This window comes from Ochotona princeps, chromosome 6, assembly GCF_030435755.1.
Source record: "Ochotona princeps isolate mOchPri1 chromosome 6, mOchPri1.hap1, whole genome shotgun sequence".
Classification (NCBI taxonomy): domain Eukaryota; kingdom Metazoa; phylum Chordata; class Mammalia; order Lagomorpha; family Ochotonidae; genus Ochotona; species Ochotona princeps.
Genome location: NC_080837.1, coordinates 556,170 through 583,841, shown reverse-complemented (window position 1 = coordinate 583,841; position 27,672 = coordinate 556,170). Strand labels below are relative to the sequence as shown.

Here is a 27,672-nt window from a genome sequence, read left to right as displayed (position 1 = left end):
CAAAAATCATTTCAAACTTGATATCCCACAGTAACTAACAATTTTAGTTTCAAACTGAATCATGTACAGTGAGGACCTGGGATAAGTGGGAGGCTGGGTGGGGCTTCTCCCTTTATCTCCACATTTACCCCAGATACAGAAAAAAAAAAGAGAAAGTGGAAATGATAGTCTTACACACTTTTCTATAGCCCTTGAACCTTTGTGCCCTAATTAACCGTGTGATGATTGTCAAACATAAAGAAAAAAAATTGAATAATGTAAATAATGTCTGTCTTATGGCATCAGAAAACGGGGAAAGTTTCATTCAGCTTTAACTGCCCCAATGTATTAGTTATGACAATTTTACCTTCTTTCCCTCTTGCTTTTTCATTTGAGTTTAGGAAACATCATAAAGCCCCTACAATACAATGTAAAAGCAAGCTAAGAAGTAAACAGACAACTTACTGGAGGTGTGTTTGAAAGCATGTCTTGGAAGTATGTGGTGGGCTACAGGGCTACACCTGCAAGAGAAGGTGGGGAGAGGGAGTTAGGAATTGGTCCTGCTTGTTCCTAGTCTCCTTAGTGGCTCCTATTGTGCTAAGTAATGTCAAGACAGGAACCAGACACAATGGCTGCGGACACAAAAACCATCATCTTCCCTGCGCAGGAACAGTGCTTTACAGAGGACAGTGCCAGGAAGGCTTCCTTGAAACAGCATCAACAATTTCAATAATTGGCAGTGATTAATTAAATTAAGTGCTCGTTAGCTTAATTCCAACGTTTATTACTTATTTAAAAATAATAATGTTACTGCCAAGTACTAACTTATTTAACAACCATTGTTCAGATTACAACACACCATAGAAAAACATCAGTTACTAAAATTGTTACTACAGCAAAATAACTGGGTATTAAGTATTTCCCTATTCTATAGAGGAGCTGCATAAGGATTTCCATTAGAACACTGCCTGCAATTAATACTAAAATTATGTAAAGGCAGAAATCTTTCAGTCAAGAGTTATTTTGTCTACACCTACATAGGAAATACAGATTGTTAGTAATTATTCCAAATGAAAGTTCCTAAGACTTCAATGACACTTCCCAGTTCAAAAACCCTCTATGACACTTGACTTTGTCATTTAATTTGTCTTAGCCCATAGGAAATCCATAAATATGGCAGCAACATTGCTTGAAAAATATTTTTGGGCCTGATGCAGTAGCCTGGTGGCGAAAGTTCTTGCCTCGCATGCGCCAGGATCCCATATAGGTGCCGGTTCTAATCCCAGCAGCCTCGCTTCCCATCCAGGTCCCTGCTTGTGGCCTGGGATAGAAGTCAAGGACTGTCCAAAGCCTTGGGACCCTGCACCTGTGTTGGAGGCCCGGAAGAGGTTCTGGACTCCTGGCTTTGGATCAGGAACAAGCTCTGGAGCTTGTCTTCAATTGGCTCAGCTCCAGCCATTTCAGCCGCTTGGGGAGTAAATCACTGGATTAAAGATTTTCCTCTCTACATGTGTAACTTTAAAATAAAAATAAATAAATCTTAAGAAAAACTTATTAAAAAAAAAAACTTTACCTCATGAAACAGTTATGTCAAGAGCCAGAGAAAACTATTAGACTTAGAGGAGTGAATGTCATGATACATGAGGTTGGGCTTCTGCTTGGGATAGATCACATCTGATCCCCAAATGCCTTGCCCATGCCTACTGGCTATTTATCACTTCCAATGCAGTATCCTGCTATTGCGCCTGGAACACAGTGGGTGGGTTCCAGGACCCCCAGGAAACCTAGATGGATTCCTGTTGCTGGACTAAGCATGGCAGAGCCCTGAGCGTGAATCAACCAGTGATGGAATAGCTCTCGTCTCTCTGCAATCTATGTTTCAACTAAATATTGCATTTATAAAATGATTACAAAGCAACATACTGTATATAAAACTATATATTTCAGGCTGACTTGTGGATATGTTGGTGAGTCATAAAGAATTACATTTCAAACTCGATTAAGAGGACTTCACAAAGACATTTACTTCCTTTAATTGTTTCGATTTTTGGTGATTTTTACATAGCTGACTAGAGTGATAAGGGTCAAGGATTATGGGAAGGTGGGTGAAATCAACATTTTCACATTCTCTTTTTTTTCCTTCCTATATCTGGGCGGAGGAGAGAGACAGGAAAGAAGCACACTCAACCTCCAAACTGCCTCTGCATTCTAGGATCAAGGACAGCCACCCAACACCATTCCAGCATCCCTGAAGTGGGACATACTCCGAGGGTGCTGGGGTCCATGTGGTGGGTGTGGGAGACAGGAAGGTGTGAAGAGTATTGTTCCACTGGAGGTAGTGCCACAAAGAATTTCCTGCTGCATGGCAGGGCCCAGCGGATGTCTCCACAACCACCTGAATGCAGTTCCACCTCCCTTTGCAAGGACACCAGACAACCACACTGCGTATTCTGTAATCTATTTAGGCATTGTCTGCCTCTGCGGGAGTTGTTCACTACCAATGTGAAGTTGATGTTGCTGATACCTTTTTAGCCAACGGGTCTTTTATTTATTGCTGTCTCAGCTGCCCCCATTGACCATATGCTAATCAAGGGTATTAAGCCCCTAGGTGTAGTGGGAATCTATTCTTTCCCTCTTTCCTTGATCTTTAGGTCCTTCCTTCTGTGATGCATTTCCTCCCTTAACTCATTTAAGATCAAGTTGTAGGATGAGGACTGTAGTAGGAATGTGTTACTGATTGATATGCACCATCTATTGAGAACTTCCTGACCACAGGGTCAGGATGGACAACACCCTGCTTTAAGATGAAGCAAATGGCAGAATTATCCTTAGAAACACCCACTTGACCATGACGTAAATAGTCTGAGCCAGAGTTTGACTGCTTCTGCATAAATAAAGTGGACAGCTTTCTTGCATTGTCCATTATGATCATAAAATTGTAGTGGTCCATTTCTTTCCTCTTTATGCCTCATCCACACACCCTTTGCGAGTTCCGAACTCAGCTGGAGCTGGACTCTGGCACGAGGGTCCTACTCAAGAGATTTTGATAGTTCAACAGTTCTGAATTACTGCCAATCTCGCCACTCCAAGTACAATGAAATCTCTTTAGAATCCACTGGTTTGCATAGTTCGCATTAGACTTTCCATTTGCCCAGTTCTTTACTGCCAACTCTTGGCTGGGGTAGTTGATCAATTTGTTCTGTCCTCCGCCCCTGTTATGGTTATCAGGTGTCCTCTGCAGACTCCAATGTACTGCCATATCCTCCATGTGTACCTGGATATGCTGTCCACTGCTCCATCTAAGCCACTGAGAAGGCTCACCCTTGACAATGCACTCTTCGGTCAGACTACGGAACCTGCAATTCTCTCCATGGTTGGGGTTCTGAGTCCAGCAATTCAGTTGGGGGGATACCCAAAGAAACATCATCTGAGGTGATGCCAGATCTGACTCATGTGTGCTTGCCAAATCAGGGTCTGGCACAGTCCGTTACACACACTGGTAGTTGCAATTGCTGGGTCATTTCTGTCTCCAATCCTGATTTCTATGCAAACCAATGGGTGTTAGAGCCTAGCCTGATCCCACCAACTCACGCAAACCAGTGGGAGCTATAGCCTATTCAGAGGGACCTGCAATAATCCCCACAACGCCCAACCCTGCCCTGGTTCCCATGTTGTTCCAGTCTGTCCCAAATCCCATTCAGCTCTCATACTTGACAATGGGCACTGAAACCTACAACTCAACCAGTTCCACTATCCAGCCACACATGTGCCAGTGGGTGACACTCTGTGTCTAGCCATGCCTGTCCCAGTTCTGGTTTCATGATCACCAGGTAGAGTGGCAACCCAAGATGGAGGTGCCCACTGTTTCCCTACTGGGTCCACTCCCATTCACCGATCTTGCACTCTCCAGGTGGTTCTACAGTTTAAGTTGACAGAATTTATCCCACATGCCAGCATCTGCCAGCTAATGCTGGGGCAAAATCCAACCATTTCTCACCCACTCTGGCGTATGCAGGCAGCAGTAGGAATAGTCAACCTAGTCTGCCTTACCCCTGATCCAGCTCACACGAGGTCAACAGGTTTGTAGCCCTGCCTGAGTTGGTCTGCCCCCACCAACTTGTGCTTTCCAGTGTGACTGGTGATCCAGCAGGAGAGCCCAATGCAGCCCCCTACCTGACCATCCCCTTTCTCATTGGTTGCCACAGTCCAGCTCCAGCTGAGTTCGGAACTTGAGAAGGGTGCATGGATGAGGCACAAAGAAAGAAAGAGAGACGGACCACTACAATTCCATGATCATTGTGGACAATGTGAGAAAGCTGTCCACTTTATTTATACAAAACCAGTCAAACTCTGGCTCAGACTTTTTACGTCATGGTCAAGTGGGTGTTTCTAAGGATAATTCTGCCATTTGTTTCACCTAAGGCAGGATGTTATCCATCCTGGCGCCCATCAATCAGTAACACATTCCTATTGCAATCCTCATTCTATAGCTAGTCTTGAATCAGCTAAGGGAAGAAATGTATCACAGAAGGCAGGACCTAAAGATCAAAGAAAGAGGGAAAGAATAGGTTTCCCTTACACCTGGAGACTTAGCACCCTTGATTAGCATATGGTCAATGGGGGAGGAAGACCCTAAGCATAGGTTTCCACCACACCTGGGGGCAGAACACCCTTGATTAGTATACGGTCAGTGGGGGAGGAGTATCCTAAGCATAGGTTTCTGGTATACCTTTGATTAGCATAGGATCAAAGGGGGAGTTAACACCCCCGATCAGCATATTGTCAATGGGGGGCAGCTGTGACAGCAATAATAAAAGGCCTTTGGGCTAGAAAAGATATCAGCAACATCAGCTTCCAAGCTCACATCGATACTATACGATACTATACATTAACTCCGCAGAGGCAGACAATGCCTAAATAGATTACAGAAATCTCAGTGGGGTTGTCTGGTGTCCATACAAAGGGAGGCGGAGCTGCATTCATGTGGTCATAGAGACATCCACTGGGGCCCTGCCACACAGCGGAAAATTCCTTGCGGCCTTGCCTCCAATGGAACAATACTCTTCACACCTTCTTGTCTTCCACACCCATCACACGGACCACAGCAATTGGTCTCACATGTGCTGGTTGGATACTGCGGCCCAGTCTGGCATGGCCAACCTCACCTTGACATTTGCCAGTAGGTGCTATATCCTAGCTCAGCCCAGCTAGCCCCCAGTCCTGGCCCTCATGTGAACTGGCTTGTGTTGCGACCCAACCCAACTGACCCACATTCCATTCTGGTGCTCATTTTCGCCATCGTGTGATATGAACTGGCTCAGCCTAGTTTGCCCCAGACTTGAGCTAAATGTATGCCAGTGGGTACCATTCCCTGGCCTGGTCTGGGCTGTTATCTATCGTGGTTCCTGTGCTCACCTTCAGGAACTGTGTCCTGACAGAGGAGTTTCCCAAGCTCCTCCATCAGAACCTCTCCCATTGCCAGATCTCATTTACACCAGTGGGTCCATGGGTCAGCTCTACTTAGTCCACCTCCTGTCCTAGCAGGAACAGTGGCCTTTCCTGACCAGCCCTCACCCATTCTACTTTTTACTCTTGGGTGTTACAGCCCAGCCAAGCTTGGTCCACATGCAGACACAGCTAACACCTGGATCAGCAGGGGCAGACATCTAGCCCAGCCTGTACCACACCTACCCTGGTTCTCACAAGCACCGTGGGTGCTGGAGTCTGGCCCAGCCTGGTACACCCCAGACCCAGTCCACACTTGTGCTGAAGGACACTGTAACCATGTCTAGATCAGACCGCAGCCCCTACTCTGGCTTTTGTACTATCCAGAGAGAACCACATCCCAGCTAGTGTGTCCCCTTTGCTCCCCAACCAGACCTGTTCCCAGCTATAGATCCTGTGTGTGCCAGTGGTTGCTCTAACTCAGCTTAACATAGTCCCTCACCTGTCTTGACCTTTGGCTTTGGATGCTGTAGCCTGGCCTGTCCCAACGTGCCCCTAGTCTGAACTCTTGCTGGCAGGTGTTGGAACCTGGCCCTGCCCAGTCCAGTCCCATCCCTGGCTCATGCAAACAAGGAGGTCTGACAGCCTAGCTTGGTATGACCTGCGCTCCAGCCTGGTTTCCACACTTGCTGGTGAGGTAAAGACTGCTTGGCCCTGCCCAATCTGCCCCCTTCCAAAATCAACCCACACATCTGCCAACATGTGGTGCCACCTTGCCCAGCCTACCCAACCCCCAGGCCTGGACCCCATGCTTGCCACTAAGCGTTATGACCCACTAGGCGAGTTTTCATGTTCCCTGACTCGGCCCACTCCTAGACCCAGATCTCACGCATGCCAGCAAGAGTTAGGTCCTTGTAGGCATATCCTGCCCCTCCATCTTGTCATTGTATGAGCTGGTGAATGTTGTGTCCTGGGCTACTCCACAACCTGTTTTAGGATGCACATATGGGTGCTGCAGGCTGGACCTGCCCCACCTACCCTTGGCCCCAGTACCTGTGAGTGTTGGGAGGTTCCAAGGTCACACCTAGCTCATCCTATCACCACCCCAACTCTTAAGCTATACAGCAGAGCTTGATTTTCCATGGTGTTGGTTCTACTCATGCCCTGCATATTCTACTACTGTACCTGTAAGCCCTAGAATTCGCCCACCACTCAGATACCCCCCCAGCAGTTACTATGTTGCTGGAAGGTACTTCCACCCAAGCCCCAAGGTCGAACTCACCTGACCAAAACATCCCCTCTCAAGATGATGGCAGTGGGCAGAGCCAGGGATCCGAATGGCAGAGATCCCCTCACACTGTATTTACCATGAAAAGAGAAAATTCAGGCCCAGGCAAGCCTCGGATTCACCCACCGCTTGGCAGTGGTACCTGGGGCTAGGGCCCCAAGCACTGAGTCTGACCTGGCTCTCTAGGGATCCCCAGGAGCCACCACCACAAAGATAACAAAGATATTTCTATAAGTGATGTTTTTTACAGGTGTTTGGGCACTCTAGTTTGTTTTACTCATATCAAAATTTCTGTTAGTAGTAATAGTAAAAGTAACTTTTCTATTTTTTTAAATAATTGAAAATGAATTCATGCCAAAATCTGCAGTACTTCTGCTTGTCAATAATAGATAACTGATACTAAGTGAGAAAAACTGCATTATAAACCTATCACATTCACACAATTCAAAGTATTGGAAAAAGAATAGGTTGGCATCTTCAAGGAAGCATCTTTTCTTTTTTTAAGAGTTATTTATTTTCATTGCAAAGTTAGATATACAGAGAGGAAGATCTTCCATCACATGATTCACTCCCCAAGTGAGCACAATGGACCAGTGCTATGCTGATCTGAAGCCAGCAGCTAAGAACCTCTTCCAGGTCTCTCACACAGGTGCAGAATCCCTAGGTTTTGGTCCATCTTCAACTGCTTTCCCAGGCCACATGCAGGGAGCTGGATGGGAAGCAGGGCCACTGGGATTAGAACTGGCACCCATATGAGATTCAGGTGTGTTTAAGGTGAGGACTTTAGCTGCTAGACCACTGCACTGGGCCCCAAGGAAACATCCTAACACAGTGGGGTCATGTTCTAAATCAACATAGTTTGCTTAAATTTTTCTCAAAAGTAGGGCCCGGCGGCGTGGCCTAGCGGCTAAAGTCCTCACCTTGAAAGCCCCGGGATCCCATATGGGTGCCGGTTCTAGTCCCGGCGGCTCCACTTCCCATCCAGCTCCCTGCTTGTGGCCTGGGAAAGCAGTTGAGGACGGCCCAATGCATTGGGACACTGCACCCGCGTGGGAGACCTGGAAGAGGTCCCAGGTTCCCGGCTTCGGATCGGCGCGCATCGGCCCGTTGCGGCTCACTTGGGGAGTGAATCATCGGATGGAAGATCTTCCTCTCTGTCTCTCCTCCTCTGTGTATATCTGGCTGTAATAAAATGAATAAATCTTTAAAAAAAAAAAAAATTTTTTCTCAAAAGTAAAAAAGTGGCCTCCAATTACCTGGGTAACATGAAACATATTATGCAAAGTCAGAGTTTTTGATAGCAAAGTAATATGCCTCATGTTAGGCATTCCATGTTAGGTCAGATACAATCCTACCCATGAACTGTAACCATGCTAGGAGGATAATAAGATAATCACATCCTGTCTGGCACAATATTTGAACCACTGGTGAGGTTGCCTATCCATGACTACAAAAACAAATGAGTTCCATCTGCCAAGACATAAATAGTTACTAAGTTAACAATTTTTCATCCCGTAAGGTAGTTCCACATTTAGCCCAGCCTGAGATAACCTTGAAATATTCACAATTTGTAGTCTTGTCTTTATAAACTGTGATGTTCTGAACTTTGGGGCCAAAAGTTCTTTCTTGGGATCAGAATGGTACTCAACAGGATTGTCCTGTGCCTGTAGTGCAGGCATCACATATGATGATAACAAACAGTTCACTGTTTATGCACTAAGAAAGTAGTTAAGGATGGCTCAAGTCCTTAGGAACCTGCACCCACATAAGAAATCTGGAAGAATCTCTCAGATTCTAATCAGCTCAGCTTTGGCCATTGCAGCCATGTGGGGGGCAATCCAGCCAATTAGCAATCTCTCTTTTTCTTCCTTTAAATTTGTTTTTAAAATCAGCAAGAAAAGAAAATGTGTTTTGAGAAAAGAGTTCTGGTGGGTCTGATGCAGCAGCCTAGTGGTTAAGCCCTCGACTTGCATGTGTCAGGATCCACTATGCTCACTGGTTTGTGTCCCAGCTGCTACACTACATACAACTCTGTGCTTGTGGTCTGGGAAAGCAATAGAGGATAGACTAAAATCTTGGTACCCTTGAACCCACATGGGAAACCTGGAAGAAGCTCCTGGCTCCTGGCTTCAGATTGGCTCAGCTGTGGCCATTGTGGCCACTTAAAAAGTGATCCCTCAGATGGAAGATCTTTCTCTTTGTCTCTCCTTCTCTTTATAAATGACTTTCCAATAAAAGTAAATAAATCTCTTTTTTTGGTAGAGATTTATTTATTTTTATTGGAAAGGCAGATGTACAGAAAGGAGGAGAGACAGAGAGGAAGATCTTCCGTCCAATGATTCACTCCCCAAGTGGCTGCAATGGCTGGCGTTGTACCAATCCAAAGCCAGGAGCCAAGAAGTTCTTTCCGGGTCTCCCACGTGGGTACAGTGTCCCAAGGCCTTGGGCAGTCCTCAACTGCTCTACCAAGCCACAAGCAGGGAGCTGGATGGGAAGTGGAGCTGCCGAGATCAGAACCGGCACAAATATGGGATCCCGGGGCATTCAAGAGGAGGACTTTACCTGCCAGGCAACCAGAGTAGGCCCAAGAATAATGTTTCTAAGAATTGCTAGCTTCACATAAGAATTCATGAAAGGGGCCCGGCAGTGTGGCCTAGCAGCTAAAGTCTTCGCCTTGAAAGCCCCGGGATCCCATATGGGCGCCAGTTCTAATCCCGGCTGCTCCACTTCCCATCCAGCTCCCTGCTTGTGGCCTGGGAAAGCAGTTGAGGACGGCCCAATGCATCGGGACCCTGCACCCACGTGGGAGACCCGAAGGAGGTTCCTGGTTCCTGGCTTTGGATTGGCGCACACAGGCCCGTTGCGGCTCACTTGGGGAGTGAATCATCGGACGGAAGATCTTCCTCTCTGTCTCTCCTCCTCTCTCTGTATATCTGACTTTGTAATAAAAATAAATCTAAAAAAAAAAAAAAAAAAAGAATCCATGAAAGCTTTTGTGCAACACCTGTGTTCTTTTCTGGTATAAAAGTCTGTGTATTCTCAAATAAAGTGTGCTATCCTGAAAGTGTGGATGATGGCTGCAGTGTAGATTAATAAAAGCATTTCTCCATTAAGCATCTTCTTATTGTCTGTTTGATTAATCCTGACAGTACAGAATACCTAGTCACAAAAAAAAAAAGCTGAAATAGTCCCAATGTGGAGAGAGACGCAAGTAAGCATCACAGTACACAGTCCTAACAGACATGGCCAGAAAGAAAACTCCCTGTGACACATTATAGTTAAACTGTCAGAAGTGGAACACAGAAAGAACATTCTACAATCTGCAAGGGAAAATTGTCCAGTCACATGTAAGTGAGCCAATATTCGACCATCTTAGCAAAGAAGTAGGGGGAGACAGAATGATGCCCCATGTTTAACTGCTGCCTGCTGGGCTAGTACCTCACATCAGTGCTGGCTTGAGTCTGATGCTCCACAACAATCCATTTCCCTGCTAAGTCTCCCAGAAAAGCAGTGGAAGATGACCCAGGCATTCAGAAACCTGCCACCCACATGGAAATGGAAAACAGGATGGAATTTCAGGCGCCTAGCTTCAGCCTGAGTAAGTCACTGGAGGGGTGAACAATTTCTCGAAATACCTCTCTGTCTCTACCTCTCTCTTCAACTCGGCCTTTCAAATAAAATTAATGTTAAAAAAGAGAGAATAATATATTCCAAGCTATGAAAGGAAAAAAAAAAAGGAACTGTCAACCAAAAATACTATACCCAGGAAAACTACCTTTCACAAAAGGGGGGTATCTTTCACAAGACAAGTGGTAACAACGAATTCATCACCAGAAAATTGGCCTTAACAAGATCTGGGAAGGGCCCAGCCCAAGGCTCAGTAGCTAAATCCTTGCCTTTCATGCACTGGGATCCCACATGGGCACCACTTCATGTCCCGGCTGCTCCACTTCCCATCTAGCTCCCTGCTTGTGGCCTGGGACAGCAGGAGCACAGCCCCAAGCCTTGGGATCCTGCACCTGCGTGGGAGACCCGGAAGAGACTCCTGGCTTCAGAATGGCTTGACTCCTGCTGTTGAGAACACTTGGGGGCTGGACCAGCAAATGGAATCTCTGTCTGTCTCTCCTCTCTGTAGATCTGCCTTTCCAACACAAATAAATATATCTTTCAAAATTTACATTAGATATCTTTTCTGACCAAAATTGAATAAAACTGGAAACCAACAAAAGAAACTTTGAAAATTACAGATACACGGCAAACGAATAAACATTAGTGAAGGAACAAGGAAGGTAACACTAAAGAAATCAAAGAGGAAAGATTGAAATTCCTCCAACCAAATGAAGATAGTTACCACATATGAAAACTTATGGAATACAGCAAAAGAAATACTGAAAGGAAAGTATGTAACAGTAAGTAGCTACATCAAAAAGCCAGAAATATATCAAATGATGTGACAATGCCATCTTAAGGACCTAGAAAACCGCAAACCACCACACCAAAGTTAACAGAAGGAAAGAAATTACAAAACTCCAAGGGGCAATGTGGTAGCACCTCAGGGTAATCCTCTTGGCACCAGTTCTAGTCCCTTGTGCTCTGGTTCTGATCCAGCTATCTGCTGTGACCTGGGAAAACAGAGAAAGATGGCCCAAGGCCTTGGGCTCCTGCATCCATGGAGGAGACCTACAAAAAGCTCTTGGCCCCTGCTCCGGTTCAGCCCAGCACTCACCACTGTAATTACTTGGGAAGTGACTGAGTAGATGGAATCTCTCTCTCTCTCTGTGTCTCTCATGCTGTTTTTAACTCTTTCAAGTAAAAGAAGTCTTCTAAAAAAAAGAGTTTGGGGAAAAAGCAACTTTAAAAATTCATTGTAGAATTAAACAGAAACTAAAACCACAATGTAAATCAGGAATGCCTTTTCAAAAGATAAAAGAAAGACAAGTAACTACAAACATATTTGAAAAGGGAGGTAACACATAAAAACAAAAGACTACCGGGCCCAGCAGTGTGGCCTAGTGGCTAAAGTCCTCGTCTTGAACGTGCCAAGATTCCATATGGGCGTCAGTTCTAATCCTGGCAGCTCCACTTCCCATCCAGCTCCCTGCTTGTGGCCTGGGAAAGCAGTCGAGGACAGCTCAAACATTTGGGACCCGGCACCCGCGTGGGAGAACTGGAAGAGGCTCCTGGTTCCTGGCTTTGGATTGGCGCAGCACCGGCCGTTGTGGCTCACTTGAGGAGTGAATCATCAGACGGAAGATCTTCCTCTTTGTCTCTCCTCCCCTCTGTATATCTGACTTTGTAATAAGAATAAATAAATCTTAAAAAAAAAAAAGACTACCACAGAACATTAGAAACAATTACATGCCAAAAGATAGGCAATGGAATGGGCATACCGGGCAATACAGAGCACACCTTAGCCCACAATTAAGGTTGGTAACTAGGGTGGATCACAGGACATGCCCAGCTAAGTTTTTAAACCAACTGGTCTGCGTGAGCCACGGACGCTGATCCACAGTGTCTAAGGCTAAGGTTGTGACAGGTGAAGGGCTAGGCCAAGCTGAGTCAGAGCAACCACAGGCAGGCAGATCACTGGCTGGGAACAGGCTGCGGTTGAGGGGCTAAGGGAACACTGTAGCTGGGTGGAGGTTCCCACCAAGGGGCACATGAGCTGGAAAGGGGCTGCGTCTAGTCAGGATACAGTTATCTCCCTTGGCACAAGTGTGGGCTGGGAAAAGAAGCACAGGGCCAGGCCAGAATGCAACACTTTCTGATATGTTTTAATGTTTTTATGTCAGTCTGGTTGCTTCCAAATAATCTCTTTTCTCTAGTAGAATTCATCACGTGCTCATGAAGTAGACGATGGCATCATTTTTCCCAAAAGACTTCTGTGTTTCCTTTTAGTCAAGCATGTGTTGGTTACTCAGAGGCGCATTATTTTATCAGGGTGCTATAATCTGTTGTTGGTGTTGCTGTGATTGATGTGGCTGTTATGAAATGATGTCAATCCAGAAAACAGTAATATTATTGCAACCCCAAATAGCCTGTATCTCATGCAATAAGACATTGTGAAGTAACCAATGAACCAACAATTGATATGAGTCAGATTGCTTATGATCTACATCAAGAATTGTAAAACCTAATAAACTTGTAAGGCCCTATGATACTTGGAAATGGGGAGGGAGAGCAGAGAAATCTTACATCACCCTAGAAGGTGTGAGGAAGACGGGAAGTATAACCTATCAGGATCATAACTGGTAACTCATAGACAGCAGACTTGAGTCAGCATTAGACAATAGCAAAACTACAAAGACATGTGGGGGGAATCAGGAGCAATCCTAACAACCTCTTAACGCATAGAGGTCATACGCATAGAGCGGGGGGAGACCCCAGAGTGGAGCAGGGGGACAGGAGGAGGCTTGTATCCCAACCCTGAAGACTCCCAGAGCCTCACCAAGGACTATCAGTACGAGCACCAAGGACTACATCCCAACTGCCAAGCAGACCACGGGGGGAATGGAGTGCCTTCAGAGGCTAAGAACTCTGAGGTCACCCAACCCCATTTGGATCTACAATGTGGGATGGAAGAAGCCCAATTACTGCCTTGTAGGATCCAGGGTCATCGGAACGACAACCAGGATCCCTGAGCGGTCCGCAGAAACAGAAGAACAGTAAACTTCCTTCGGGACTAGGGAGAGGTGCTTTCTCTGGCCCTTGCCTGCTTCCAACTTTGGGTCCCCACCCTCTTTCGTAAGGACCATCAGGATCGCTCCAGAAACCCCTCATAACAAACAAACAAACGAACAAACTAGAATAGATAGACAGAGAACAACTAGGAAAGCTTAGAAACAGACAGGAAGCGGTCAGCCGGGATGCATTTATAACTCACTGGGTGGGACACAAAGATCAGTTACTCCTCTCTGGGATGATAAAGATTTCTCTGCACACGCCTCCCAAAAACGTTCACCTTAACTGTTGACATATGTTCTGATAAAGTTATAGAGTTAGACTACCAGAAAAACAACAAGGTTCAGCAAAATCATGCTTCAATGCTATAAAATGCTAAATACTAACATTAAAATAGACAAGAGACAGCTGAATAGCAATCTATAGCCATGTTACGGTATATAGAACATGGTTGAATATAAACCAAAATTGAAATGTCTATGAAGAAGTCACAGGTTGTGGTTGAGAACCTGCATTTCACTAGTAACATGTTGGTTAATCAATACCATGTCAATTAATGCCATAGGGGCCGGCAGCGTGGCCTAGCGGCTAAAGTCCTCACCTTGAAAGCCCCGGGATCCCATACGGGCGCCGGTTCTGGTCCTGGCAGCTCTACTTCCCATCCAGCTCCCTGCTTGTCACCTGGGAAAGCAGTTGAGGACGGCCCAAAGCATTGGGACCCTGCTCCCGCGTGGGAGACCTGGAAGAGGTTCCAGGTTCCTGGCTTTGGATTGGCGCGCACAGGCCCGTTGCGGCTCACTTGGGGAGTGAATCATAGGGCAGAAGATCTTCCTCTCTGTCTCTCCTCCTCTATGTATATCTGGCTATAATAAAATGAATAAATCTTTAAAACAAAACAAAACAAAATAAAAATTAATGCCATAATGTCGTAAATGGTTGTAAATATTATGTTGGATTTTTTTTTACCTGATTGGGATGATACTCTGCTGGTTCTACCTTCAGACCAGAGATGGTCTCACCAAGAAGCCATTGAACTTACCAGGACAATAAGATGCTGGACTTTATGATTGGGCAAAACCTCCAATGAAAGATTCTCAACTGAATTTGAACTATGGAAGTGCAACAAGGTGGAGCAATCCACCGTGAGGGGGGGCGAGGGTTTGGGGAGGGGCGGGGGGGAAGCCCAGTGCATAAAAAAATGTGTCACATAATGCAATGAAATTAATAATAAAAAAAAAAGCTTTCCAACAGTGTGCAGGACCAGAGAGGCCTTACTAACGAATGCCAGAGTCAGTCAAACAGAGTAATAACTATTCTTCTAACAATATCCCAAAATACTAACAAAGGAGGAACTCTCCCAAGCTCATTCTACAGCTCAATGTCAAAACCAGACATGTACACCACCACCACAACAACAAAAACACAATTAAAACCTTGCGAGCAGAGAGGTAAATATTCTCAACAAAATATTAGCAAATCAAATCCAGCAACACATCAAAAAGATCATTCATCAAAACCTAAAGGGATTTGTCCCAGGAATGCAATGAATGAAGATGAAAATTACGATTATTTAAACAGATGCAGAGAACAATTTAACTGAGTAATACTCAACAAATGAGCTACAAACCCAGGGCCCACATTGTATGACTCCTGGAAAGCTAAAAGGATTGCCTAAGATCTGGAACCAGATAAGGATGACCACTCTCCCTGCTTTTATTCAAGACAGCAGTGGAAGTTTTAGTCAGAGTATTTGCAAAAGAAAAAAATAAGTAAAAGAGCAAGGAGTATTGTGGATACAAGAACTACATCCCTGTTTGCAGATGACACTATTCTGTATATAGAAAATCCAAAAGCAGGATCCCATATGGGTGCTGGTTCTAATCCCGGCTGCTCCACTTCCCATCCAGCTCCCTGCTTGTGGCCTAGGAAAGCAGTCAAGGACGGCCCAAAGCCTGGAACACTGCACTCATGTGGGAGACCCAGAAAAAGCTCCTGGCTCCTGGCTTCAGATCGGCTTGGCTCCAGCTGTTGAGGCTACTTGGAGAGTGAATCAACGGGAAGATCTTCCTCTCTGTCACTCCTCCTCTCTATATATCTCTGGATAGAAGAGCTCTCTCTCTTTCTCTCTCTATTGTCATGCATGTGATTCTATTTTTCTGTCACTCAGATTTCACAATCAGAAAACAAAAACTTTTAAAAATGACTATAATCACATCAGTGCACACCAAAATCGAATTGAAAAATGCTAAGAGACGGAATTCTGGGTAGATACAAAAGAATAACAGACATTGGAATAGTAAATGTAAGTCAATACATATTTGCTCAGATTTTCAACCTCTTTACAAAGTTCCTGTCTATTCGAGACACAATACTAATCTGAGATGGGTTTTATAACTTGAAAAAGTAAAACGTGTGATGGTAAGTATGGCGCAGAAGCTGGGAAGAGATCAGCAGAAATACACAATTCGCAAATGAGGATACTATTACGTGGACAAACACTCTTAGTCAAAGATGAACTCTGTGAATCACAAAACTATGAAACAGGTTAAAACACGAGGCCAACAAAGGAGTCCTGGCCATACTCCTATTTCTGTCTAGTACGAATTACTCCCATAGAAGAAAGACTTGATTTGGCATACCACAGATAAGATAGAAATCAGAAGCAACTGACAGAGAAAACCTAAGCACAGACACACAAGAGAGATCAAGAAAAGACAGATTGTTACAAAAACAGTCAAACTATGTAGCAAGGTATGTAGCCATCATGGTAAAGGGCTTTGTATGATTGCTGAGCAAATCAATCATAGAATCCAATGGAGTTCAACCTTGAGGTCTGGGGTGAAAGGAGCCCTCTGCAGTGTGGTGGCTGCACAGAGTACCTGAGCCAGGTAGGACCCAATGTGTGTGACTTGGCCCATGGGCACCATCACCTCACAGTGATCGAGTCCTGGCTGTTGGAGGTCAGTGAGCCCAATGGACACCAGGCTCCACCTGCTGGCCACCCAGAGATGAGTACTAGGGTTTTTTGGGGTACGTAATTGCTGCCTAAAGACAGCAATGGATTAGGCCAATGTGAATGTACGTGAGGGATGACTCCTGTGTGACAGCGATGCGGTCACTGAACTTGCTGGCAAGAATGGGTACTGAACCTGGGGGTTTGGTTGGGAGAGTCCATATGATCTGTTTGGGTCAGATTGATTCACCAGCGCACATGGGAGTCCTGAGATGGAGTGTTAACATAGAACATTGCTGACTGACACACACCAGTACACATGAAAACTATGGCTGAGGGGCTGTCAAGCAGGGTTGGATCCCAGTACCTGACTGAGTGTTGGAACAGGAGGGAGTCAAAATAGGAAGGGTCATGACACCCACCAGCTCAAGGGAGAATCAGGTTGGGGGTAGATTCTGCAGGGGATAAATGGGCCCAACCCTGTGGAATGCAAGTCCCACTGGTTATCTTAAGAGTTGGGGTAGAGATGGGCTGAGCCAGGAATGACTATGGATCCCAACGACACTCATGGGTGCTGGGGCTGGTGACAGAGTGGGCAGGTCCAGGCTGCAGCGCCTGCATGTGTATCCTACCAGAGGGTATGAGGCAGGCTGGATCACAACATCCTCCAGTTCATAAATGCCAAGATGGAGTAGCAGACTCTGCAGGGAAAGAACCTAGCACCTGCTGGAGCATGTGAGCTCTGGGTCAGGGAGTGAACCGTTGGGGAACATGAGAACATGGAGAATCTATTGGGGGTCACAGCTCCCACTGGTGAGCACATGTTTCAGGCCTGGGTGTTGGACAGCCTGAGCAGGGTAACTCCAACTGTTGGCTGATGTGTGGGTTGGCTTTGTAGCGGGACGACCATGCAGGGCCAAGCCAATGTTACCTCACTGGCAACAGCAGAAACCATGCAGGAGCACAGGTCAAGCTCAGCTAGGCTGTCACACATACCAGACTGCATGAGACCTGTAGGGGAGCAGATGGAGCAGGGCCAGGTTCCAGCACCTGCCAGTGAGTGGAAGGAACTGGGGTAGGCTGGGTCAGGTGAGGCTACAGCATCCAAACACAAAGGTCATGACAGGTGAGTGACTAGGCCAAGATGGGTCAGAGCAACCATTGCCAAGTGCAAGATCTATAACTGGAAACACACCTAGCTGGGGAGCTAAGGGATGTCCTGGCTGGGTTAGGGTTCCCACTGGGGCTGGAATGGGAGCCATGTGCTGCTCTGGATATGGCTACAGCATACCTTAGCACAAGTGTGGACTGGGGCTGGGTGTGCTGGGCTGGCTAGACCCCAGCACCCACTGGTGCTCATGAGGACCAAGGTAGATGTAGGATGGGCTGGGCTAGGTTTTTGCCCCTGTTGAGCCAGATGTGAGCTGTGTCTGTGTGTGCACCAGGCTAGACTGGGCAGAAATACCCAACAATAATAACCGAATTGGGTTGAAAGCCAGTCAGGAAAGGCCATTCATTGTTCCTGCCAGATTAGGAGGTGTACTAAGTAGGGCTGGCCCATGGACCCACCCGTGTTTGTGTGTGAGATCCAGCATTGGGAATGGTTCTGATGGACAAGCCTCTGATACTCTTCCATCGGGACATAGTCCATGCAGATGAGTGCAAAAACCACGATAGGGAGCAACCCAGAAAGAGCCAGCAAATGGTACCCAAAGGCATACATTTGGTGCAGATCAGGGGCAAAGCATGGAGCACCAGTTCACATCACCCACTGGCAAATCCAAGCACATTAATGGAATGTGGGTCAGGCTGGGTCTGGTTGCAACACATGACAGTACAGATGAGGGCTGGGACTGGGTGCCGGCTGGGCTGGGCTAGGCTTTAGCCTCCACCAACCTGAGCTGGAATTGGACATAGGGCCTCACAGGGCTGAGCTGGGCCAGGCTACAGCACCAACTGGCAAAAGTTGAGGTGAGGCAGGCCTTGCCAGACTGGGTCATGGCACCTAACCAGCACATGCAAGACCAAGTTGCGGGGGAGGAGTAAAGCTGCTAGGGGGAATGTGAGAGCTCTCCTGCAGGAACACAACTCCCACTGGAGAGCGTGAGTTGGGATGGGGCCGACCAGATTGGGCAGGACTACAAAGCCTGTGGGCCTCATGTGAGCTAGATCAGGGAAAAGCCAAGCTGGACTGACTTCCTACTGGTGCAAACATAAATCAGAGTGGATGAAGGTTGGCTGGGCTTTGCTGCAACACCAACTGGCAGATGCTGGCACTGGGGGCTAATTCTGTTAAGCTAACCTGCAGAACCACATGCCCATTGGCATACAGGAGAGCTAAATAGGATGTGGGACAGACTGGACCAGTATGCTGTACATACTGGCAAGCACAGGGACCAGGGCAGGGGGCGGCCCTGGTGGGAGTTATTGCAGGTTGCCCTGAGTAGGCTGCAGTTCCCACTGGTTTGTATGAGGGCCAAGTGTGTGGTGGGCAGAATCAGGCTGGGCTGCAACACCCTTTGCTTCATGTGGAAGATAGGGCTGGAAACAGAACTGACCCAGCAATTGTAACCACCAGCATATGCACAACCTAATTCGGGTGATAGACTCTGCTGAACCCTGTACTGGCAAGAACACACAAGAATCAGGTCTGGGATCACCTCAGACAAAGTTTCTTTGGAGATCTCCCCAACGACCTGCCAAACACAGAACCCCAACCATGAAGAGAAGTGCAGCTTCCATGGCCTGACCACGGAGTGCAAGTGTCAAAGCTGAGCCACCTCAGAGCCTCAGTCCCAACAGTAGACAGCATATCCAGGTGCACATGGAGAATATGGCAGTCCATCAGAGCCTGCAGAGGACACCCAGTACCACAACAGAGGAGAGAAGACAGAACAAACCAACCAACTAACCCAGCCATGTGTTGGCAGTGATTCTGGAGATTTCATCATGCTTGGAATGGCGAGATCGGCAGAAATTCAGAACTGTTGGACTATCAAAACCACTTGAGCAGGACCCTCAGAGCATGCCTCACGTCAGCGACCTGGGATGGGTGGGAGGCTGGGTGGGGCTTCTCACCTTCTCTCTCTCCTTACCCCAGATCTAACAACAACGTGGAAACAAAGGTTTTACCCACTTTCCTGTAGCTCTTGCCCCTTTGTGCCCTAATCAACTATGGAAAGTTTGTCAAAATAAAATAGAAATAAGTTTTACAAATTTGATCAAAATTCACAGCATGACCACTTGAGGAGCTAGAGAAAAAATATATAAGCAAAGCAGAAATGGAATTGGAAGAACACTTAAAGTACAAACTCCTAGAAAACTGTGGGTGTTTTACTAGCGAATGCTCACCATTGTGCATACAGATCAAAGAAATAAACAGCTTTACTGGCTTGGAATGCGAGAGGGCAAAATTTAAAGGTGGCGAGATAACCACGGATTTGGGGGATGAGTTAACCAAGGGAAGAAGCCAAGAACATAAGTCCCCAAATTTGCATTTAAACGTCAATGAAATGCTTGACAGAGGACTAAACCACATACATGCCGGAGAGCTCAAAAGGACCAAAGAAAGAAGCACCACTGGAAACTGAAAGAAATGGAGAAACAGGTACTAATAATAGTGGCAGAACAAAACAAAACAAAACAGACAAAAAAGCAAAAAGCCAACGCTGATTTTGGAACACGAGTCCAGCCAGTGAACTGCTTTGCTCAACAAAAAGCGCTTTCCCAAACAATCCAACTCTATCCACTGGGGAAAAGATGTGATTTACAATTTATAAGATGAAATTCACAGTCATTGTAAAGAAGTCTGAATATATTACTCCAATACAGGTGGAAAAACAAGTAGAAATAAATCCAACCTAACCCAGATATTCCAAGTAGCACAAAAGATTCTTACATCACTTATAATTGACCTCAGGTCTTTACATGAAGTTATAAAATAATGTATTTTACACAGACACTAAAAGAAAAGAAAAAACAAGCATGAAAAACATAAATTTTAGAGTTAAAACTAAAAGGGAAATTCACTGGTTGGCTTAGACTAGACTGAAAAGAAAACAATGGAACTTGAAATTACACCAAGAGATACCTTAACGTGTTTATACTGGAGCAGTCTGGAAAGCAATCCAACATACACGTAACTGTATTTTCACTAGGAAATGCATGGTGCAGAGAAATGGTTAAAACTTTGTGAAAGACATCAATTCATAGATTCAAGATGGTGTGATAACACCTAGTCATGACGGACACCAAGAAAACTTTTCCAAGCAAGGGACAAACTGCTGGAACACAAAGGTAAAAGACAAGACCCAGGAAGCAGCCAAAGCCAAAACAGCACATGGCATATCAAGTAGACCCATGTGCACATACGGCTACTCTCAGCACGATGAAAAGGAAAAGTACGCAAAATTGTAAAAGAAAATAACTTTCAATTTATGATTTTATATCCAGTGGACTTCTAGAGAAGGAAGTGGAAAGACATTTTAGGGAAAGCAAAGCTAACATAACTCCACTTACATGAACTTCCCAGGACAGACAAACTCACAGAGTCAGATGGCAGAGTGACTGCCAAAGACTGGGCTAGAGAAATGGATTTAGAATTTACAGTGTTAGGTGACATGACAAAGATGCTGTAGATGGATAGTGGTGACAGCGGCAAATATGTGAGAACACATTTCAACCTACTCAACTGTACACTTACAAACGGCTAACACGGCACATTTTACGTACATGCTACAATTTTAAATGAGTTTCTCTTCGTTTCAATAGTACTTATATGTACACACAAACAATTGATGCACACATGTTTCTTAAACTAGTTTTTAATTAAACAACTGGAATAAACTAAAATCTAAATAGCATTTGTAGGAGTTTGAAAACATGACAAATCACTAACTGACAGCAGGAAGCATACAACTGTGAATTAATCGGGGCCCGGCGGCCTGGCCTAGCGGTTAAAGTCCTCGCCTTGAAAGCCCCGGGATCCCATATGGGCACCGGTTCTAATCCCGGCAGCTCCACTTCCCATCCAGCTCCCTGCTTGTGGCCTGGGAAAGCAGTTGAGGACGGCCCAATGCATTGGGACACTGCACCCGCGTGGGAGACCCGGAAGAGGTTCCTGGTTCCCGGCATCGGATCGGCGCGCATCGGCCCGTTGCGGCTCACTTGGGGAGTGAATCATCGGATGGAAGATCTTCCTCTCTGTCTCTCCTCTGTATATATCTGGCTGTAATAAAATGAATAAATCTTTAAAAAAAAAAACTGTGAATTAATCAACACAAACTATATAGAATCATCAGTATAAATATATATGACTAAAAGGTACACATTATTAAAATACCTGCATCTTATTTTTGCTCTGTGCATTATTACTGCATATTAACCCTTGTTCAACAAGTCTCAGTGATTTCTGAATGGCTTCTCTGTGCAGAGAAGCCTGGCTTCGAGGGACTGGACCTCACCCTGGAATAAACCCATCCTCCAGGCTTTAGGAACAGTGACATTTCTGATGCAGCATCAACAGCGGCTCCCTGTGTACTGCTGACACTGTATGCAAACACCAGAATAAAAGGAGAAAAACAAAGGTAAGACTTGACATCAGATGACATCACTCCTGAGAGAGAGAGAGCAGAGTCCAGAAGAAATCACTCTTGGCAATTTGTATCACTGACTGAGCATCCCTAATCTTAAAAAGCCAAATCCAATGCATTCGAAGTCTCAAACTATGCAAATACTCCAAAATCACACACTTACAGTCCAAAGCACTTAGGACCAGGGATACTCAAATCTGTAACACCTACAAGGGATAAGAGGAGGATACAATTTTCATTTCCCATTTGTTGAGCTTCAGAAATCCTTTGGATAGCTACAAAAACTTACCAAACAGGGAATGAAGCCTATGATCTTAAAAGGCAGAAAAGAGGGACCAGCTGGAAACTGGGGTGTCAAACCACAAAAAGTTGAGCCAGTCCAGGAGGACTGCAGAATGAGAAGGATGGGAGCCGGGGTGGAACTCTGGGATGAGCTACAGGAAGCAGGAGAGAGCAGACACAGGGGGACAGCAAAGGACTCCAGAGCAAACCAACAGGAACGAATGGAAATCCCAGAAACAGATCACGGAGAGCTGTTTCACCAGCTGGCATGTACACATAGGCAGGTCATAAGACCTTCGACGAAAATTTCTTTCTGACGTCATGGCTGAAAGGCCACATGTAGTGTGAAAGGTAGCTTCCAAAGTGGCAGAAGACTCAAGGAAAGCACTGTATAAACAGTCTTTGGATTTAATGACAATTAAGCTGTTGCTAAATAAGATTTACTGGGTGTTTTTAAGTATAGACGAGCAGCAGCAGGGCTGTTCCTAACAAACGTAACTTTGAACAGTCTACTATATATCCTGCCCACACCTGTACGTCAGAGACATGCATGGAACTACTGAAATCCCTGTGGCCCAGTCAATGCTTCAGACAGTCCAGGTTTCATTTGTGTTCAAAAGCTGCCCGGCACCACACAACTGCAGAAACTTGAGAAAACTCTACTTGTATTTAGCATTATGATAACCATTTCTAATGCAGAGAATGGAGAATGTTCTTTTGCATATTAACACTGAAAAACTTGCCACAACATCGGATTTGCAGGCAAAAAAGATGGTATTTAAGACTTCAGGGCCAGCCAGTCTTCTTTAGATGTGTCATGCTGTCTTCTCAGACCCCAACGAGTCACATTACATGTGTGACACCTTTTTCAGCCAAATCTGCATCTAACTTGGAAGACTCTAGGGTCTTGTAACCTGCTTATATCTATCTGCCAACTTCATCTTATGTCCAGCTCCCTAAAGTTCAAATGGACCTACTTCAAATGCTTCATTTTATTTCATAGGCCCTAACAAGTTCTTAAAATACAACACAAATTAAAAAATATCTAAACACTCACCAGAGACGTGTACATTTTTCGCTCTTCTTGGAAACACATGGAGAACTCTGGAAGCATCCTTGGGAGTGGAGGAGAATGGACCATATCCATGAGAGACTGGTGTGGTGTGGTTCCAGATGTTCTTACCCAGAACTCAATACATGAGCTGGAACAATGAACAGAAAAGCCTCTCTGTGGAATAACAATCTTTTAGGCCTCAAATCAAAGCAACAAATACCCCACTAGCGGTACACACAAGCCTATAACTTGATCCAGTTTAGCTACATAACTGATTTGGGTTGCTTAAAACACCTATTACCTACTCATTCAGCAAAAATGATCATTCCCCAAACAATTAAATAATTTTTTTTCTTTTTTTTTAATCTATTTTATTGTATTGCTGTTGACAATCTTTACATAGTTAATTACAGTTAAAGAAAGAAAAAGAAAAAAAAAAGGTTCAGGGGGATAGGGAAGTGGGTAATACTATTATGTCCATATTGTTTCCATCATGTATCTGAGGTAAAGGGGGATATTGAGGGAGAAGCCCCACGCCCCACCCGGTTTCCCGCCCACTCTAAGTCCCGGATGTGGGGCATGCTCTGAGATATGTGCTCAAATGGTGTTAATAGTTCTCCAGTTATGAATCGCTGCCAGTTTCGCTCGATGAGGTCGTCCACTGATTGATATGGTCCATCATAAAGTCTCCGTTACCCCATATTTCGCTGCCAACATATAGCTGAGATGAATGATTGATCTGCTCTGTCTTCTGTCTTTTCTTGATTAGAGTTCTGAGTCCAGCAGGTCGATTGGGGAGATCTCCAAAGAAACTTTGAGGTATTCCCAGACTAGTTTCTTGTATGTTCTAGCAAGCACAGGGCCCGGCACAGTCCATCACCCCGATCAGCTGGTGGTTGCAATTGCTGGGTTGGTTCTGTTTTCGTTCCTGAGTTGCACTGGAACCAATGGGTGTTGCAGTCCAGTCTGGTTCGGCCCTTACATCAACCAGTGGGAGCTGCAGCCTAGCTGGGGTGACCCACAATAACCCCCACCAGGCCCGCCCCCTACCCTGGTTTGCTAGTATGTGTAGCAGAAGACCAGTCTGTCCCCCATCCCATTTGGCTCTTGTACTTGTCAATGGGTATTAAAGCTTAGTTCTATCTAACCAACTCAACCATCCAGCCCTCACGGGTGTTGTTGAGTGCCTCTCTATCTAGCCATCCCAGCCTCCGTCCTAGTTTTCATGCCCTCCCACGGGAATAGTGACCCAAGAAGGGGGAACCCACTTTTTCCCTCCCAGGTCTCTCTTTCCCCGTTTATGCACTCTTTAGGTGGTTCTGTGATTTGACTTGACAGAATTAGTCCCCAGTGCCAGCTTTTGCGGCTATGCCCATACATCCCTCACCCACTCTAGTTTATGCTTGCACCAGCAGGAATAATCAGCCCAGCCTGGCTTTTCCCTGGTCTAATCCACATGCAGCGCACAGGTGATGTAGCCTTGCTTAGTCTGGTCTGTCTCTATCCCAGCCCATGCTCTCCAGTGGGAGTAGCTGTCCAGCGAGGGGACCAGCCCCTTAATCCCCCTGCCGGTTCTGCCCCTCCCTTCCTGGATCTCATGTGTGCTGGTTGGATGCTGCATTCATATCCAGTACAGGCAACCACGCCCTGGCATTCCATAGTGTGTACTGGTTTTGTCGCGACCAAACCCGGCTCATCCCACATTCTGTTCTGGGGATCGGATTTGCCAGTGGGTGACATGAACTGATTCAGCCTGGTCTGCTCCTGACCCATGCTGTATGTGTGCCAGTGGGAAACTTTCCATGTCCTATTCTGGGCTGTTTCCTATCATGTTTCTTGCGCTAACCTGCAGGGACTGTGTCCTGACAGAGGAGTTGCCCAGGCTCCTCCATCAGAACCCCTCCCAATGGCAGATTTTGCGCATGCCAGGGAGTCCTTGAGCCAACCCTACCCAGTTCACCTTCTGTCCTAGCAGGGACAGTGGCTTTTCCTGGCTGGCTTTCACCCCATTCTGGTTCTTGTTGTTGGATGTTTCAGCCCGGCCATGGCTCGTCCATACCCACATACAGCCCACGCATGGCTCAAGAGGGGATTGGGACCCAGCCTAATCAGTCCCACATCTACCCTCTGGTTCTTTATGACACCAGATGGTGTAGGGATCTGAACTGGCCTGGTGCATCCAATCCCAGCCCACACTAGTGCCTCGGGTGACTACAACTGTTTCCTGGATAGAATGCAGCCCCCATTCCAGCACACGCACCCCTTGGTGGGAACCTCAACCCAGTTAAGGTGTCCCCATGCCTCCCCAACTGGGCCTGTTCCAGCCGTAGATCATGCGCCTGCCAGTGGTTGCTCTGACTCAGCTTATCTCAGTCCCTCACTTGTCCTGGCCTCTGCCTTAGTCAGTGTGACTTAGCGTCCTTGACTCAAGTAGCTACCTAAGCAGCGATTCAGACAACCAATATCCCAGAGCTCCCTGGCCGGGCGGCCACCAGGCACAGCCTGACACCATATGGTGCACTGGCCGCCGTGGGGGAGGCCGAGGACTCATTCACTGCTTTGCGGCAGTGTCTTTGGCGTGAGCCCCCAGCATTGGGTCCAACCCGGCAGGGACACCCCCCACAGCCGCCACACTGTGAGGAGCGGCACTTGCCCATGAATCCCAAGGCCCGAATCCCTCCTAAACTCACCCTGCCACAAGATATTAGCAGCTGGGCGGAGTTAGGAATTTTAACCCAGTTCCCAAGTTCCCTCATGGCGTACTTACCCTGAGGGAAGAGCTCTCTTGGGTCCTGGGGGAGGCCGAGGACTCGTTCACTGCCTTGCAGCAGTGTCCTTGGCGTGAGCCCCCAGCATTGGGTCCGACCCGGCAGGGACACCCCCCATAGCCGCCTCACTGTGAGGAGCGGCAATTGCCCCTGAATCCCAAGGCCCGAACTCAATTAAATAATTCAAACAACAGAAGAAACACACTCTTCGCTAAAACTAATGTTAGAGAAATATACGTGGATTAGAGAAACCACAGATCCTTATTAATACAGAGAAACCACCCAGGAATCCAAGTGAGTCTTTCTATTACAACTCTTCCCGAAGAAAAACCCGCTGCAACCCAACAGCACCTGCTCACATCTAGACACTCTGCCTTGATGGCACTCACGGTCACAGCTCTGAGTGCTCACACAGTGGTCTCACAATGACACTGGGCTTCGCTGCCAGTGAGACATTAGCCCTCTGGGACACACACTAAGACGTCAGCGCTGGCACTGTGAATGCAGCAGCCAGCAGAGACGGCCAGAAGCAGCCTTAATCTATCAGGATCAGCCTAGGCACCAGAACACTAACACTTCAGTTAGTCATCCCAATTGCCCAGCCATGCCCACCCCAAAATGTGGAGCCACAGATCTATAGTGAAGACTGGATTTTCTTTGGTCAGTAGTCTCAGCTGGTTCACTTTACAGTAAATGCTGACACATCTCAACACACAAAACCTGACACTTGTTTTCTTTTACAGAAACATCAAAACGATAAATGTGGGAGTCAACACCATGGTATAGTAGGCTAAGCTTCCACATGTCCTGGCTGCTCTACTTCCTATCCAGTTCCCTGGTTACAGGCTGGAAAAGCAATGGTGCATGTTGGAAGTCCTTGGGCCTTTGCACCCACATGGGAGACGTAGAGGGGGCTTCTGGCTTGGGACTTGCTCAGCTCCAGCTGTTGTGGGCATGTGTGGAGTGAACCAGTAAATGGAAGGTCTCCAACTCTTTCTTTCAAATAAAAAATAAATCAATACACTGGGGCCCAACACCATAGAGAAGTAGTTAGTTTAAGTCCTGGCCTTGAATGTTCCAGGATCCCATAGGGGCGCCAGTTCTAGTCCCAGCTGCCCTGCTTCCCATCCAGCTCCTTGCCTTGTGGCCTCAGAAAGTGGCCCAAACCCTAGGGACCCTGCACCCGTGTGGGAGACCCAGAAGCAGTTCCTGGCTCCTGGATTCGGGTTGGCTTACCTCCAGCTGTTGCAGAAGCTTGAGGAGTGAACCGTTGGATGGAAGATCTTCCTCTCTGTCTCTCCTCTCTCTCCACGTTTCCAATAAAAATAAGTAAACCTTCAAAGAAAAAAATCAATAAATTGAAATTCCTCTTAAATGGCAGAAGAGCCTGGCAAGCTTTCCCTTAACTACTACAAACACAGCCAGCATAGAGGGAACATCAGTAACAGATTCCAAGAGGCCAAATTTGGTGGTAGCTGATCTGAGAAGACTCTGCCTCCAGACACAATGAAGGAACACTGAATGCTTGGAAGTGAATTCTATACCCTGGAGAGCGCTCCTCCTGACAGGCAGGCCCTGTATCCCTCCACACCCCTAAAGTAGGTCACATTTCTAGGTCCCTGCCTATTCCA

The 27,672-nt window shown here is 46.4% G+C and overlaps 1 long non-coding RNA gene across 1 annotated transcript; it reads right to left on the bottom strand.

Moving 5' to 3' along the window:
- Window positions 1–453: 453 nt before the first annotated feature.
- On the bottom strand, window positions 454–27,344 carry LOC131480508 (uncharacterized). The gene is made up of 3 exons (XR_009245565.1): window positions 27,278–27,344; window positions 23,277–23,334; window positions 454–500 (listed from the first exon to the last, which is right to left on the bottom strand). It is a non-coding gene; the product is annotated as an uncharacterized LOC131480508 (long non-coding RNA).
- Window positions 27,345–27,672: the final 328 nt, after the last annotated feature.